Source organism: Pelophylax lessonae, assembly GCF_965119305.1.
Source record: "Pelophylax lessonae genome assembly, chromosome: 8".
NCBI lineage: Eukaryota > Metazoa > Chordata > Amphibia > Anura > Ranidae > Pelophylax > Pelophylax lessonae.
Window position 1 is genome coordinate 250,325,356 of NC_138775.1, and position 18,796 is coordinate 250,344,151.

An 18,796-nucleotide genomic window follows, 5' to 3' on the forward strand; every position below is an offset into this window, starting at 1 on the left:
TCAGCTTGCAATGGGGGTCAGGAAGAGGACGGGAAGAGGAAGAGTGGGAGGGGGGCTGAGTCACTGCACCATGGGCCTCTAGACTGTACTTGCCCCCTGGGCTGAAAGTTGCCAGTCTGCCCCTGGTGTTGGGTGTTCCAAGTGGAACTAGAAATGTAATATGCCTGTCAATATTTTGTATTGGACATTTTTTATTTGTGTCTCCATGTGGTACCTATAAAGTCCATCCAAAAAAAAATATTTCTTCTTGTCTTTGTAAAATTATTATGGATATGGTACTGAGTTGATCCTTACCTTGTTATACGTTACATGTTAATATGTAATATACAGTTATATGAAATAAATTATATTTTTTATTTGTAACGCCCGTGTTTTTCCGCCATCTCTCATACACGTTTCGTTATAAAATTCCTTCAGGAGAGCTTCTTGGGCAATGAGGCCTAAAGGGTATGTAAACCCCAACATTGGACTTCTCCTATTTGATCCATTTTGGTTCGTATAATAATTCATTGACATCGTTTTATCTGTTTAATAAGGTGCAAAAAGAAACTGTTGTTCTTGTCAGAAATTCAGAACTGAACTGTGTCCTCTGTAAACATCTTGTGTTATCTCAAAGAGCCCACCTAGTTCTTATCATGGACAACAGAAATGATTAGCCTTTATAGGGTGGAGATTTGAGAATGGTTGAGCACTTTATCAAAAGATAATGGGCAGGGCTGACACCCATTATTCCACAAAAACTGTGTGCTTTTGGCCCACAACAGGATTTAGGAGTTCATGTTGGCACTGGCAGATCAACATGTATTTTTTGTACTTGCAGGGTCTTTGAAATCCAACCCTGGGCACTAAAAAAAATACTCTAGCCAAAAACCATGCTCCAGCAGTGTTTTTGGTCTCCTGCAGCCTCCTGTCTAATACCTAATACACATACAGACCGAATGTCAGGCGGCATCAGCCTGGTTTCTATTGCTTGTAGCTGGCCCGTGTGCATGGCAGACGGAACGGCCGGCTTCTGTCGGACAAGCATGCTGGAAAACCAGCAGCTGACCAGCTGACGATCAGCCCTTCCAGCCAATGGCTGAGAGCACTGACTGGGGTGTTCTGGTGCATGGGGGGGGGCGTCCCCCTGTCAGAACACAATAGCGCAGCAGGGGAGATCACTGTACTAACATCAGATTGTTAGTACAGCGGTTCCGATCTGAGCTATCACCGGGCTGAATGCAAAAAAAATTTTGCAGTGTGTACTAGGCTTACCCAGTCATGTACAATGCAAGGTGAATAGCCTTGCCATGTATGTGAAAACAATGAAGGACCAACCACAGAGCGGAACTTCAGGGAGAAGAGGGCAGCACTGGAGGCAGGCGGAGTATGGAATAGGGTAAGTAATATCACTTGTTCCTCTACCCCTAGACATAACAAGCACTTAACCCTTGCAGTGCAGGGGCCCCACTGTAAGTGTAGTTTTTCTAAATTCTTAAGTTGGACTTTAAAGGGATAAGATACAGGGAAATGTGCGTGTTTACAGATATGGGTATTTTTTTTTTTTACCTTGGCATACACTTTGAGGAGATCAGTAGCACTAAGATACAAAAAAGGACAAACAAAGTGAAAACAATATTTTAGTTAAAAAAAATATTACAAATATTTTTACAATATTTTACATTATTTTACAAAGTGGGAAAACGTTTTAACCGCTTCTGGACTGGAAGGATTTCCCCCCTTAATGACCAGACCATTTTTTGCGATTTGGCACTGCGCTACCTTACTGGACAATTGCATGGATGTGCGACACTGTACCTAAATGAAATCTTTGTCCTTTTTTTTCCCCACAAATAGAGCTTTTTTTTGGTGGTATTTGATTAACTGTTTAAATTTGGTTTTTTGCTCTATAAACAAAAAATGAGCAAAAATTCTGAAAAAAAAAAATATATATATATATATATATATATATATATATATATATATATATTTTCACATTTTGCTATATAACATTTCCAAAAAAAAAATTTAAAAATCAATTTTTTTCATCATTTTAGGCCAATTTGTATTCTGCTACATATTTTTGGTAAAAAAAAAAACTCCCAATAAGCGTATTTTGATTGGTTTGCACAAAAGTTATTGCATCTACAATCTACGGGAAAGATTTATGTTATTTTTATTTATGTATTTATTTTTTTTACTAGTAATGGCGGTGATCTACGATTTTTAGCGGGACTGCAACATTGCGGTGGACAGATCGGACCCCTAACTGACATTTATGACACTTTTGGGGGGACCAGTGCTAAAAATATGCACTGTTACTGTAATAATGACATTTGCAGGGAAAGGGTTAACTCAAGGGTGATCAAAAGGTTAAGTGTGAGCCTAGGAGAGTGTTTTCTAACTGTGGGGGGGGGGGAGGGGGGGGGGCTTGTAAAATGATCACAGAGACCTGTGATCCTATATAGAAGGATCACAGGCGCTCTGTGATCATTTCAGAGGAAACAACGGTCTGCTGTGTTTACAACAGTCTACCGTCGTTTTTTCTCTGCGGGGAGCAATCACGGGTGCCCAGCAGCAATCGCGGCTGCCGGCCCCATGGATCAGCATCCCCGCTGCCTAGTGGATCAGCCACTCGCCCCCAGGAGCGCTCCTGCCATACAGGTAAGGTGATTCACGCAGCCGAGCCAGCCTGCCGCAGTATATATGCGGCAGCCGGTCGGCAAGTGGTTAAAGTGGAACTTTACCCAAAACAGGAAGTTCAGCTTTTTTTGGGGGGGGAGTGGGTACCTGGTTTTTATCCGAGAGGAAGTCCCCCCCCCCCCCTTTGCCTGAAGCCTCCTGGAACACGTCCTAGAATTCTGCAGGACCATTCACAAAGCGCAGTGCGTCTTGCGCATGCGCAGTGTGAAGCCACAAGGAGTCACAGCCGGCTTCCTTTGGTAAAATAAAACTCAATATAATAAAGTGAATCCTTAATCCAAACAATGATCACCCAGCCGTGCATTTAAACAAAACAGTTAAGTGAAAATTAATAAGTAAAATCATATAATAATACTGACAAGAGGTGAAAAAAGAAATGCACAAAGAAAGAAGGTGTGCACAAAAGCCAGTCCACACTCCGTACACACTGCAGTTCATAAAGTGAATAGTGATCAGATACTAATGCTGGCCATACACCTGCCGAAAAATCGGGCAAACTCAATTTTGAAAAATGAGAGCAGACGATCGTGCCATCATATAATGATCAAATTTTGAGCAATAAATCATTCAATGGACATAAATGAATTCAGTTTGTCACATATACCTAGTGCAAACAGGTCGGCCGAGAAACACAATAACCTTTCAATTCATTGTTCATTTATCGATCGGCCGGCAGATTTTCAAAACTGTTCCTTCGATTTTTCGGCTCTGAAAAGTTGAAAACGATTTTCTATTTGTATCCATTAACTGGACGAAAAACGGACGATTGGACCAAATGACAGATTTTCGAACGATTTTTCGGCAGGTGTATGACCAGCATAAGAGTCCTGTGATGTAGTTGAATCACCCAAAATTCACCACCTTCGTGATACCGCTCCCATCAGCTGGCAACTCACCCCATATTATCGCCCCCCATTTTCATGCTGAGGGCTCATGCGCAGTGAAATCACTCGTTATACTTGGGGGGATCGTCTTTAAATCGTCCGCCTAGAACGGCTCCTCCTCTCTCATGAATAACCCACCATAGAAAAGAAAGAGAGCTCCACTAGTGCAACATGGTCTTTACATTTGTTTATTAACTCATATTAAAACCCATCACAAAATGCACTCACAAAATGTTACATAATACAGCACATGTTTCAAAAATAGGGGATCTGGGGTGTTCCCACAGTCCTCACCACCTCCACGATGACTAAACTGACCCTCGGGAACCACCTCCAATTCTCCGGTCAATCCTCCGGTGTGCTGTGTAGCCACGCCCGACGCATTTCGTCACTTCCGACTTTAACCCCCAAAACATATATTTTTGTTAGCAGGGATCCTGTGAGAGCTTCAGTGAGTGAAGTAGCTGTAAATAGACTCAAATAGGTATATGTGATCCGAATCCCACAGATCTGATTGGATAAGAGAGCAATCTAGTGTCATAAAGTTGATCACAGATGTGGAGCTTCCCAAAAAATAGGGAGTAGTGTGTATCTTAAAGCGGAGTTCCACCCAAAAGTGGAACTTCCGCTTTAGGTATGCTAACCCCCTGACATGCCACATTTGGCATGTCATTTTTTTGGGGGGGGAGCGGGTACCTAGTTTTGACAGGTACCCGCTCCCACTTCCGCTCGGAGGGCCGCGGCGCCCTGAGCGGAAGTTCTCCTCTCCCCCTCCCTCCCTGCAATCTTCTGGGACATGTCAGAGGTCCCAGAAGATTGCCGGCCAATCAAGACGCGCAGCGCGACTCGCGCATGCGCAGTGGGTACCCGGCTGTGAAGCCGCAAACTGTCACAGCCGGGTGCCCACAGCAGTGATGACGGCGCCGAGGGAGAGGATCGAGGCTTCGGGCGGCCGCATCGCTGGACCGTTGGACAGGTGAGTGAAATGGCTGGAACTCCGCTTTAAGTTAAGTGTTTTGTTTAAATGCACGGCTGAGTGATCATTGTTTGAATTAGGGATTCACTTTATTATATATAATACTAGATGCGTAAAGTTTATGCACAGCCAAAGCATTTTCTTTTCTTTTGGATAGGGATCTGTGTAGCACTGGGGACACTTCTGTTTACTTCCTGTGCCAGAGATGAAACAGGAAGTTAGAGCAAATCTGCCAAAGTAAGGGGAATTCCCATCTTAGATGGATGTCCCCATTGGGAGATTTTCCCTCACTTCTTGTTCTGGGGGCTCCTCTAAAAATGTGGATTTCCCTTCACTTTCTTGACAAGGGTCCCCAATACAAAAAAGAGGGTGAATCAGCCCAGTAGGGACACGGGCATCAATAATTAAATCTTGATAAAGGTACAAATACTTCCCCCCTCTATAAACTAAATGTTTTTCTATGACAATTGTGAGTGTGGTTTACCTCTCATGTTCTTTTCCTTCCTGTTTTTTTTGTGGTTTTTCAACCACATGTTTTTACCACCCCCAAACACAAGTTTAAACAAGCCCTTAGGGAAGAAAAAGAAATGCCTAGGATAGGTTAGAGCCCTAAGGACTTAAAGAAAGTGACAAACAAATGAAAGCCCAGCTCCAGCCAACATGTTTGGGACCTTTAACCACATGGCAGGACCCCAATCAAATGGAGAATTCGCATTTTCTTGGAGCTCCCCCTTTAAAAAACGAAACACCTTGCTCTGCGTCAGTTCCCAGTAGACTTTCTGCACAATGATATCTATTATAACAATAATAGCAAATAAAACAATAATTTAAGATGAGCCATTTTATCCGGCAATGTTATGGAGTCATTCCAATTAAAGTCTCCCTGGAGGGGCAGCTACTTCTGCTCCAAGACTCTATCTCTTCTCCGCAGCCCTGGCTAATGAAGCTTCGTCAACTGCTGCCACCGCATGCATAATAAGACCCCATCTCAGAGGTTACAGGACAGCATCGCTCCCTGCTCCTGGGAAACGTCTTCCATGAATTTCTAATTATAAGTCCATGTTCGAGAGGGATTAGCATCTCCGCTGAAAAAAAGAGCATTTCAATTAGGAGCAGGAATTCAATTTCTTTGTAATCATTGTTTGTGCAGGCAAGGTGTTTGGGTGACACCGTTATACATCACACGCAGGGTGCATGCCTCTTTATAGAGATTTAAAGGGTACAGAAACTATTTTAACAACTTTGTAAAATTTGAGGGTAATTTCTCAGATGTCATTTTAATTATCTGCAAGAAATGTTTTAAAGAAAACGCACCTATTTCCATAACTTTTTTCTCTGACATTTTCCATTGTAAGAAAGAACAGCGAAACACATTTCACTTTGTGGTTATTTAACCACTTTACCACCGGAGGATTTTGCTGTCTTCCGTCCAGGCCACTTTTTGCGATTCGGCGCTGTGCGACTTTAACTGACAATTGCGCGGTCGTGCGACGCCGTACCCAAACGAAATTTACGTCCTTTTTTTCCCACAAACAGAGCTTTCTTTTGGTGGTATTTGATCACCTGTGCGATTTTTACTTTTTGCGCTATAAACAAGAAAAGAGCGTTTATTTTGAAAAAATAATATTTTTCACATTTTTTTATATGAAATTCCCCCCCCAAAAAATGTAAAAATCAAATTTTTTTTAAATTTTTGGCCAATTTGTTTTCTGCTACCTATGTTTAGTAAAAAAAATCGCAATAAGCGTATTTTGATTGGTTTGCGCAAAAGTTATTGCGTTTACTAACTAAGGGAAAGATTTCTGTCATTTTTGGTGTTTTTTTTTAACGCGTAATGGCGGTGATCTGCGATTTTTTTTGCGGGACTGCGACATTGCGGCGGACAGATCGGACCCTTGACTGACATTTTTGACACTTTTGGGGGTACCAGTGACATTTCTACAGTAATCAGTGCTATATATATGCACTGTTACTGTAAAAATGACACTGGCAGGGAAGGGGTTAATTTTATTGGAGAGGGAGGGGTTAATGTATGCCTGGTGCTTACTGACGTGTAGGGGGGGAGGTGACTGAGTGACAGAAGGACAGATCGGATGTCCAGCTATGCTGAACACTCCGATCTGTCAGTCCCTGTCACTATGGAGATCCGCCCGCTGTGTTTACACAGGCGGGCGGATCTCCAGACTCGATCCCCGACGATCGGGGCAGAGCAGCGGCAATCGCCGCTGCTCCTCCGCTGGCCCGACTCCCGCTGTGAATGAACACAGCGGGAGCGAGCCTCCGGCGGCGCGCGAGCGCCGCCCACAAGGGGCGGAGTCCAGCGACGTAGGTCTACGTCGCTGGATGGGATCGCGGCACTTTGCCGCAGTAGCCTCCATGTGAGCGGAGGTAAAGTAGTTAAGGCAGAACTCCAGCCAATAATTCCCTAACAGCTTTTGCCCCTCCTGTCTCCTATTATTTGCTATTTTACATACCTACAGCGAGAGAAAAAAGTATTTGATCCCCTGCTGATTTTGTACGTTTGCCCACTGACAAAGAAATATTCAATCTATAATTTTATTGGTAGGTTTATTTTAACAGTGAGAGACAGAAAAACAACAAAAAATCCATAAAAACGCATTTCAAAAAAGTAAAAAATTGATTTGTATTTTAAAGCGGAGTTCCGGCCACAAAATCGACCTAATCGATTTTGTGGCCATCAGCTTACTCTTCTTCACCTGAAAAGGAAATGGATAGTTAGGATTTTTTTTTTTTTTACTTACCTTGTTATTGTAGAAAGAAATACTTACCTATTTTCCACTTCCTCCCTCGGCGGCCGCGGCCCGCGCCGTCACTTCCGGTTTGCAATGATTCCTGGGAGCTGAACGTCATCGCTCCCAGGAATCAATGCGAGGGCACCTACCCCGCTCGTCACTTCCGGTGCGACGCCGCATTCCCTGCTAAACAGCTTCTGGGCATGCCCAGAAGCTGTGTAGGAATGCAGCGCCACACCGGAAGTGACGAGAGGGGTCGGTGAAGGCGCATTCTGGGAGAAAAAGACACGGAAGAGGACGCAGAAGAGGATCGCGCTGGCTTAAGCTGCCCACAACAGAGATGGCAAAGCTGTAGAAGAAATTTTATAAGTGAGTATTTCTTCATGCAGGTAAGTGCGAACCGGGACAGATCAGAGGCTAGCCATTGTGGAATGTACTAGCCCTGACTGTCCCGGGGGTATGTTCATTGAAAAAATGTTTTTGTGGCCAGAACTCCGCTTTAATGAGTGAAATAAGTATTTGACCCCTTTGCAAAACATTGTAAAGGGTTGGTATAGTACTTGGTGGCAAAACTCTTGTTGGCAATCGCAGAGGTCAGATGTTTCTTGTAGTTGGCCACCAGGTTTGCACACATCTCAGGAGGGATTTTGTCCCACTCCTCTCCAAGTCATTAAGGTTTCGAGGCTGATGTTTGATAACTCGAACCTTCAGCTCCGTCCACATATTTTCTATGAGATTAAGGTCTGGGGACTGGTTAAGCCACTCCAGGTCCTTAATGTGCTTCTTCTTGAGCCACTCCTTTGTTGCCTGGACCATGTGTTTTGGGTCATTGTCCTACTGGAATACCCATCCACGACCCATTTTCAAAGCCCTGGCTGAGGGAAGGAGGTTCTCACCTAAGATTTGACGGTACATGGCCCCGTCCATCTTCCGTTTGATGCGGTGAAGTTATCTTGTCCCCTTAGCAGAAAAACACCCCCAAAGGCATAATGTTTCCACCTCCATGTTTGACGGTGGAATGGTGTTCCTGGAGTCATAGAGAGTTGGAGAGTTGAGTTGATGCCAAAGAGCTCAATTTTGGTCTCATCTGACCACAAACTTTCACCCAGTTCTCCTCTGAATCATTCAGATGTTCATTAGCAAATTTCAGATTGCCCTGTACATGTGCTTTCTTGAGCAGGAGAACCTTGCAGGCGCTGCAGGATTTCAGTTCTTTATGTCGTACTGTGTGTGGCACCACTCTGGGTAATTGTTGGAGAGAGAAAGTATAGTTTCGGATCCTGTCTGCTTGCCAGGGGGATTGCAGGTGGACCTATATTGTTCTTTGCCTACCAGGGAACGGGATCTGTTGGTTAGGTCTGCTATGTGTGCTCGTGTGCAGCTCGGAATGTTTCGCACTGGTCCGGTGGGGGGGGGGCATGTTGGACAGTGGAAGGAGACCTGGCGAAAGGTTGCATGGGTGTTTGGTGCGGCCCTGGTGATTTGGCAGAGGGTGATGCCTCGGTGCATGCTGGGATACTGTGTGGATGCCGGGAGCACATGTGCTCTGGGCCTTTCGGCTGGATAGCGGAGTCCCGCAGGGAGGGGGTGGCTGCCTCCTCCTCTGTAGAGGTGCCATGCGACCTCAGGTAGGTGATCTGAGGGCCTAAAGAGCTGGAGAGGAACCCAGAGGTCCTGTGAAGCTGACTGGAAGGGGAGACACTGATGGATCTGATTCTGCTGTACAGTGAGTACAGATCTGTGTCAAGGGGCCTGACCAGGGGGGGGGGGGGGGGGCACTCCGGCAGCTAGAAGAGAGTCAGTGGGCTCGGTGTCAGTAAAGGAGATGCTAGAGATTATCCGGAAGATAATGTAGTTCACCAAGTCTATTGCTGGAGAGAGAAAGCAAGAAGACTTAACCCTTTCCATACATGTGGCAGCATGGTTCAAGCAGTGCCACTGCTTTCACAAGCAACCTGGTAAGGCCAAGTGAGAGTTGTCCTTATCCAATGTATCTAGTTCCAGTTGGAGTATCCCACTATTCCCTTTTCCCATCAAGTTCTAAAATAAAAACTAAAAAACCAATACCCCTGGACTGTTTATTGAGCAACGAGCCAATGGGAGTAAGGATAAATGTGTGAACTGTACCCTAAGTGACTGTGTACTAGTAGTCAGAGGAGACCCAACAAGTCATTATACAGCAAGCCCTATGGGGACAGTTCTACATGTGTTACTAATTGTTTTCTTGGTGACTCTGGTCCCAGCTGCTTTGAGATCATTGACAAGATTCTCCCATGTAGTTTTGGGTTGATTCCTCACAGTTGTCATGATCATTGAAACTCCACGAATGGAGCCCCAGACCGAGGGAGAGAGACAGTTATTTTGTGTTTCTTACATTTGCAAATAATCACACCAACTGTTGTCACCTCTCACCAAGCTGCTTGGCGATAGTCTTGTAGCCCATTCTAGCCTTGTATAGGTCTACAATCTTGTCCATGACATCTTTGAACAGCTCTTTTCCATGGGGGAGAGATTGGAATCCGATTAATTGATTGCTTCTGTGGATAGGTGTTTTTTATACAGGTAACAAGCTGAGATTTGAAGCACTCCCTTTAAGAGCTTGTTTCTAATCTCAGCTCATTACCTGTATAGAAGACACCTGGGAACCAGAAATCTTGATAGGAAATCAATTATTTATTTCACTCATTAAAATGCAAATCAATTTATGCTTTTTTGAAACATGTTTTTCTGGATATTTTTGTTGTTTTTCTGTCTCTCACGGTTAAAAAAAAACTACCATTAAAATTATAGTCTGATCATTTCTTTGTCAGTGGGCAAATGTACAAAATCAGCAGGGGATCAAATACTTTTATCCCTCACAGTAAACCCCACCTAATTCTGCTGTCATATGATGTGCTGGAGTCCCAAGTCTTCTATCTTCTTAAATGCAGAGTAGAATGGTAGTTCTTGGGATGTCTACCTCACTGAGTGCCTAGGTGACATGGGCACTTCCTCTTCATTGTCCAGCAGTGAGTTAGTAACTCCAATATTGAAACAAGATAATGACTATTAATCAATAAATGACTGTGTGTCTCTTTTTCCTATGAAAAAAAAAATAAAAAATTCTAGGAAAATAAATTTTTTGTTTTCACTTCCCCCTGACCTAAAGTACCCACTGGCACGGGCCCAGTCTGTCTCATGTTATATGCATCCTTGAGGATAAATTATATGCACCGGCAAAGTGCTCCTTATCCAGAATGGCCAAGGTTGGGAACATTACAATGCTAAAGTGTCTTAGCGGGCAGTATGTGTAGAAGAGGTGTGTGCAGAGTATGAAGGTGGGCAGTATGTGTAGAAGAGGTGTGTGCAGGGTATGAAGGTGGGCAGTATGTGTAGAAGAGGTGTGTGCAGGGTATGAAGGTGGGCAGTATGTGTAGAAGAGGTGTGTGCAGGGTATGAAGGTGGGCAGTATGTGTAGAAGAGGTGTGTGCAGGGTATGAAGGTGGGCAGTATGTGTAGAAGAGGTGTGTGCAGGGTATGAAGGGGGGCAGTATGTGTAGAAGAGGCGTGTGCAGAGCATGAATGTGGGCAGTATGTGTAGGAGAGAAGTGTGCAGAGTATGAATGTGGGCAGTATGTGCAGGATAGAAGTGTGCAGGATATGAAGGTAGGCAGTATGTGTTGAAGAGGAGTGTGCAGAGTAAGAAGGTGGGTAGTATGTGTAAGAAAGGGGTGTGCAGGGTATGAAGGTGAGCAGTATGTGCAGGAGAGGTGTGTGCAGAGTATAAATGTGGACAGTATGTGCAGGAGAGGAGTGTGCAGGGTATGAAGTTGGGCACTATGCCTAGGAAAGGAGTGTGCAGAGTATGAAGGTGGGCAGTATGTGCAGGAGAGGAGTGTGCAGGGTATGAAGTTGGGCACTATGCCTAGGAAAGGAGTGTGCAGGGTATGAAGATGGGCAGTATGTGTAGAAGAGGAGTGTGCAGGGTGTGAAGGTGGGCAGTATGTACAGGAGAGGAGTGTGCAAGGTATAAAGGTGGGCAGTATGTGCAGGAGATTAGTGTGCATGGTATGAAGGTGAGCAGTATGTGCAGGAGAGGAGTGTGCAGGGTATTAAGGTTAGCAGTATGCGCAGGAGAGGAGTGTGCAGGATAAGAAGGTTGACAGTACTGTATGTGCAGGAGAGGAATGTGCAGGGTATGAAGGTAAGCAGCAGTATGTGCACGAGAGTAGTGTGCAGGGTATGAAGGTGGGCAATATGTGCAGGAGAGAAATGTTCAGGGTATGAAGCTTGGAAGTTGGCAGTACTGTATGTGCAGGAGGGAAGTGTGCAGGGTATGAAGGTAGGCAGTACTGTATGTGATGGAGAGCAGTGTTCATGGTACGAAGGTTGGCAGTACTGTAGGTGCAGAAGAGGAGTGTGCAGGGTAAGAAGGTGGGCAGTACTGTATGTGCAGAAGAGGAGTATGCAGGGCGTAAAGGTGGGCAGTGTGTGCAGGAGAAAAGTGCAGAAAGTATGACGTGGCAGTATTTGCAGAAAAGGAGTACTAAGATTAAGAAAGGGGCCAGAATGTGCAGGAGAGGAGTGCAGAGTTAAATTTAAAAGGTTCTAATGGGTGGAAGAATGTCCAGGCATAGGTGATCGGCGGGAGGAAGAATGCCCCACATAGGTGATCAGCGGGAGGAAGGATGCCCCACATAGGTGATCAGCGGGAGGAAGGATGCCCCACATAGGTGATCAGCGGGAAGAAGGATGCCCCACATAGGTGATCAGCGGGAGGAAGGATGCCCCTACATAGATGATCAGCAGGAGGAGTATGCCCCACATAGGTGATCAGTGGGAACAGTATGCCCCTCATAGGTGATCAGCGGGAGGAGTATGCCCCACATAGGTAATCAGCGAGAGGAAGAATGTCCCTACATAGGTGATCAGCGGGAGGAAGGATGCCCCACATAGGTGATCAGTGGGAGGAGTATGCCCCACATAGGTAATCAGCGGGAGGAAGAATGTTCCACATAGGTGATCAGTGGGAGGAGTATGCCCCACATAGGTAATCAGCGGGAGGAAGAATGTTCCACATAGGTGATCAGTGGGAGGAGTATGCCCCACATAGGTGATCAGCGGGAGGAAGAATCTCCCACATAGGTGATCAGCAGGAGGAAGAATCTCCCACATAGGTGATCAGTGGGAGGAAGAATGTCCCACATAGGTGATCAGCGGGAGGAAGAATGTCCCTGCAAAGGTGATCAGTGGGAGGAAGAATGTCCCACATAGGTGATCAGTGGGAAGAAGAATCTCCCACATAGGTGATCAGCGGGAGGAAGAATGTCCCTGCAAAGGTGATCAGTGGGAGGAAGAATGTCCCACATAGGTGATCAGTGGGAAGAAGAATCTCCCACATAGGTGATCAGTGGGAGGAAGAATGTCCCACATAGGTGATCAGCGGGAGGAAGAATGTCCCACATAGGTGATTAGTGGGAGGAAGAATGTCCCACATAGGTGATCAGTGGGAGGAAGAATGTCCCACATAGGTGATCAGCGGGAGGAAGAATGTCCCACATAGGTGATCAGCGGGAGGAAGAATGTCCCACATAGGTGATCAGCGGGAGGAAGAATGTCCCACATAGGTGATCAGCGGGAGGAAGAATGTCCCACATAGGTGATCATGGGGGGGAAGAATGTCCCACATAGGTGATCAGCGGGAGGAAGAATGTCCCACATAGGCGATCAGTGGGAGGAAGAATGTCCCACATAGGTGATCAGTGGGAGGAAGAATGTCCCACATAGGTGATCAGCGGGAGGAAGAATGTCCCACATAGGTGATCAGCGGGAGGAAGAATGTCCCACATAGGTGATCAGCGGGAGGAAGAATGTCCCACATAGGTGATCAGCGGGAGGAAGAATGTCCCACATAGGTGATCATGGGGGGGAAGAATGTCCCACATAGGTGATCAGCGGGAGGAAGAATGTCCCACATAGGCGATCAGTGGGAGGAAGAATGTCCCACATAGGTGATCAGTGGGAGGAAGAATTCCCCACATAGGTGATCAGTGGGAGGAAGAATTCCCCACATAGGTGATCAGCGGGAGGAAGAATGTCCCACATAGGAGATCAGTGGGAGTGGAGGAATATGGGATTTGGGAATATTGAATGTGTTTTAAAGTAAATATGAAGGAAACATCCTATTGGCCATAGAAGATTTCAGAGCTTCCCCATATTTAGTATACAAAGCAGCTCAGATTTGTCATTTTATTTGCCCATGGAACTCTTGTGTGACCTCTTCTGGCCTTTATAAACATGTAAATCTTTCTTTTACCCGGCTGGAACCTCCCGCCCTCCAATGCAGGAATCTGCAAAAGCTGTCCAAGACTCCCCTCATCAGTAAGTGACATTAGCACTCAGTCACCAGATAGTTAGTTATCTATTCATTTGTAAAATAATCAGGTGAACCTTTATCACCAACAATGCATCAAGATGACAGGGACAGGCGACCATCCATGGAGGGGTCATATTTGTTCTGTGAGGAACTCCAGGAAAAACACACAATGGTTATTTTAAAGTAATTCATTTATTTAAGAAATAAATAAATATTTAATACGTTTAATATTTACATTTAAATTTAATAAATAAACAAATAAATAAATAAATGTAATAAATAAATAAATAAATTAAATTAAAGGGTAACTCCACTTTGATGGAATATTTATAGAAAAAAAAAAAACAATAATGCGGGATATAAAATCACCACACGGGCCATTTTAAAATGTAATATTATTTAAAATGACTTATCCATTTCAATCTGTAGCTTCTGTAATTTTCTATAAAATTAAATGTAACACAATTATGGTGACTTGTTGCTGTATAGAACACCCCCAGAAAAGTAATTTCTTGCTTGTGTGATTGGCTCACTGATTTTCTCAGAAGTCTGAACTAAGATACAAATCAGATTTTAGCCAGCCCCTGCAATAGGAATTTATTTTTTGTTGCGATATTGCCCAAGAAGTACACTGCAACGTTCCTTATTAAAACACTGAAAGTGCATCAGATGATTAAAATAAACCAGACCCTCCCATTTAGAAACAGTCTGCACAAGGGAAGGTGAAAACAGCTATTTCTTCAGAAAATAAAAAGGTAGAAATCTGCAACAAAGTTTATTAAACTCCCTGCAATGTACATCGGTCAGCCAGAGAGGATTTTTTTTTTTTTTTTTCCTAAAAAAAAAAAAAAGCGAAAAAATATACTAGAACATCTGCACAATACATGTGCTTTCCCCCCTTACTTTAACCTTAACCCCTTCCCGCTGGTTGTACACATAAGTGGGTATAATTCTGTGCTGCTCCAAATATACAGTGGGTACGGAAAGTATTCAGACCCCCTTAAATTTTTCACTCTTTGTTATATTGCAGCCATTTGCTAAAATCATTTAAGTTCATTCTTCTTCCTTGTGAATGTACACATAGCACCCCATACTGACAGAAAAACACAGAATTGTTGACATTGTTGCAGATTTATTAAAAAAGAAAAACTGAAATATCACATGGTCCTAAGTATTCAGACCCTTTGCTGTGACACTCATATATTTAACTCAGGTGCTTTCCATTTCTTCTGATCATCCTTGAGATGGTTCTATACCTTCATTTGAGTCCAGCTGTGTTTGATTATACTGATTGGACTTAATTAGGAAAGCCACACACCTGTCTATATAAGACCTTCCAGATCACAATGCATGTCAGAGCAAATGAGAATCATGAGGTCAAAGGAACTGCTTGAAGAGCTCAGAGACAGAATTGTGGCAAGGCACAAATGTGGCCAAGGTTACAAAAAGATTTCTGCTGCACTTAAGGTTCCTAAGAGCACAGTGGCCTCCATAATCCTCAAATGGAAGACGTTTGGGACGACCAGAACCCTTCCTAGAGCTGGCCGTCCGGCCAAACTGAGCTATCGGGGGAGAAGAGCCTTGGTGAGAGAGGTAAAGAAGAACCCAAAGATCACTCTGGCTGAGCTCCAGAGATGCAGTCAGGAGATGGGAGGAAGTTGTAGAAAGTCAACCATCACTGCAGCCCTCCACCAGTCGGGGCTTTATGGCAGAGTGGCCCGACGGAAGGCTCTCCTCAGTGTAAGACACATGAAAGCCTGCATGGAGTTTGCTAAAAAACACCTGAAGGACTCCAAGATGGTGAGAAATAACATTCTCTGGTCTGATGAGACCAAAATAGAACTTTTTGGCCTTAATTCTAAGCGGTATGTGTGGAGAAAATCAGGCACTGCTCATCACCTGTCCTATACAGTCCCAACAGTGAAGCATGGTGGTGGCAGCATCATGCTGTGGGGGTGTTTTTCAGCTGCAGGGACAGGACGACTGGTTGCAATCGAGGGAAAGATGAATGCGGCCAAGTACAGGGATATCCTGGACAAAAACCTTCTCCAGAGTGCTCTGGACCTCAGACTGGGCCGAAGGTTTACCTTCCAACAAGACAATGACCCTAAGCACACAGCTAAAATAACGAAGGAGTGGCTTCACAACAACTCCGTGACTGTTCTTGAATGGCCCAGCCAGAGCCCTGACTTAAACCCAATTGAGCATCTCTGAAGAGACCTAAAAATGGCTGTCCACCAACGTTTACCATCCAACCTGACAGAACTGGAGAGGATCTGCAAGGAGGATCCCCAAATCTAGGTGTGAAAGACTTGTTGCATCTTTCCCAAAAAGACTCCTGGCTGTATTAGATCAAAAGGGGGCTTCTACTAAATACTGAGCAAAGGGTCTGAATACTTAGGACCATGTGATATTTCAGTTTTTCTTTTTTAATAAATCTGCAACAATGTCAACAATTCTGTGTTTTTCTGTCAGTATGGGGAGCTGTGTGTACATTCATGAGGAAGAAGAATGAACTTAAATGATTTTTGCAAATGGCTGCAATATAACAAAGAGTGAAAAATTTAAGGGGGTCTGAATACTTTCCGTACCCACTGTACATCGCTGTTTTGCACTCAATCGCATGCCTCAAGCACTGTGCCTCCCCTCCAATCTGGTATTAAAGAGGTTGTAAACTCAAAAAAAAAAAAGTGAAAAACAATAAAACAAAAAAAAACCTGTTAGACAAAGACATAATGAGCTAGTATGCATCGCATACTAGCTCATTATGAAATACTTACCTTAGAACAAAGCCCCCACAGTGCCGCCGCACAGCAGTGACACAGCCGACATTTGGTTCTCATCTTCCAGCCATCTTATTGGCCGGAGGAGCAATGACATCACTCCCGCGCATGCACGTGGGAGCCGCCGTTCACGGCACAGGGCTCTAAAGGAATAGCACGGGTGGCCTTTCCTTCAGAGCGCATGCGCCGATGACATCATCGGCTGCAAGAAAAGTAAAGATCTCCTAAAGGGTGCATGTTTAGGAGATATTTACAGTACCTATAGGTAAGCCTTATTATAGGCTTACCTATAGGTACAACTTACAGATGGGGTTTACAACCTCTTTAATATATTTTTTCTCTGCCAGCCAAGAAGAATTATGAAATGATGCAAACACTGAGAAATACCTATTGATCTTCTGGAAATCCATTGGGTTCCTAACTTCCTGTTCGGTTGGACACCACGTTTAGGCTGGCCATAGATGGTGCAGATTTCAGACAGACATTATTGACAGGGGAATCCCTCCTGCTGAGCAATTGTCTTCTCCACGCTGGGAGAAGACAATGATTATCACTAGTGGCTATAGCAGCTGCTTGCGATAATCGCAAGTGATTCCGGCAGGCTGGTTGTACCCAAGGTGATTGATCAATCCACTTGGTACATTCAGCCTGCCTAATAATGGTTTGAATTCCGACTGGTTCCTACTGAGATTTGAACCAACTATGGCCAGCCTAATGCCTCATACACACGCAACGATTATCGGCCGACCGATCGTCCGACTTTTCTCGGCCAACAAAAATCTACTTCAGAAGTGATGTCATGTGATGGTTTACTTTCCGTGTGTTTTTTCTTCTCTGAGCATGCCCAGTCTTGCTCATCAGATTTTTGTCTGCCGAAATCTGTACTGACTGACGGAAAATCGGCCGTTGTGTTGACGGCCAACAAAAATTTTATAGCCTGCACACCAGATTTTTTTTGGCCGAAAAGTCCGGGTCGGTTGTCAGAAGCATCATACTAACAAGCCGAAAATTGGCCGATCGGACGTTGGCCGAAAAATTCCCGGCCAATAATCGATGCGTGTGTACGAGGCTTTAGAGCCAGATTTAGAACTTTAGGCCCTTTAGGTTGGGGGGGGGGGGGGGGGGCTGTGGCCCTTTAGGTTCAGGGGGGGCCTGCATACACAGAGTTGGTTTAAATTCTCAATGACAATCACACATTTTTAAAATGCATGAAACAACCTCATGCGTGCACACACATACCCCCCCCCCCCCCCCCCCCCCAGTAATAGAGTTCTATGTATGGTTTGCTATCTGCTGCCATAACCTCGGTATTTAACGTCAAATTAAAGACGTAAAACTGCGACGGGCGGTCTGAAAGTGGTTAAGCTGCCAAAATTTGTTTTTAAAAAACGACACAATATACCAGTCCAGAGTAAAAACTTTTATAGTTGATGGCTGGCAAAATCTTATGACGCAAGATACATTTAATAAAAGAAAGTCATTTTTATTATTATACATTTTTTTATTATTTTATATAATTTTTCATATTTTTTTTCATAATATTTTTATACAGAGGGGACCACCCTCGGTCAGCGGGCCCAGGGCCATTGTCCCTTCTGCCTTCTGCCCTCAGTGCTGGACTACAGAACACCTTCCCCCAGGGCTTTTTTTCTCAGAGAAAAGATGCAGGAACTCCCCGTTCAAGCCACCCCTTGTCTCCACCCCTACCAACCTCTGAGCACCATCCCTTGATTACGCCCTATATCCACCAAGCATCATTTTGTAGTAATTTTATGGAATTTTTTATTGATAAGCCATGAAATATATCCCCTGCATCCAGCAACAATACACCCCCCTTTCGACAATAGTTTTTTCCCAGCAACAAAAGACCCCCCCCCACAGCAAAGTACCCCCCAAGCAACAATGGACCCATTACAGCATTAATAGACCCCTCCAGCAACAATAGATCTCCTAGAAGCCAGCATCAATAGACCCTCCAGCAGCCAACAGTTGACTCCTCCCTCTATAGTAGATCCTTCCCAGCAACAAATGAACCCCAGCAACAACATCCTCAAGCACACCTCAACACCCCTTGTCATTTCATGCATTCAGTGCTAGAGGTGCCGGAACTGCGTTCCCCCGCATTCCCGCTGAAAAAAAGCCCTGCCTTCCCCTTATGTTACGAAGATGAGGAGGTGATCTGTACTCCAGCAGAGAAGGACTGTACAGGACTGACAACGCTGTTGGGGATTTTGTTGCAGCAAAGACAACATCCTTCTGCCCTCTTACAAATAAGCAATGTTATCAGCCCTGCTTCAATACTGGACTACAGAACACCTTCCCCTTATGTTACGAAGATGAGGAGGTGTTCTGTACTCCAGCAG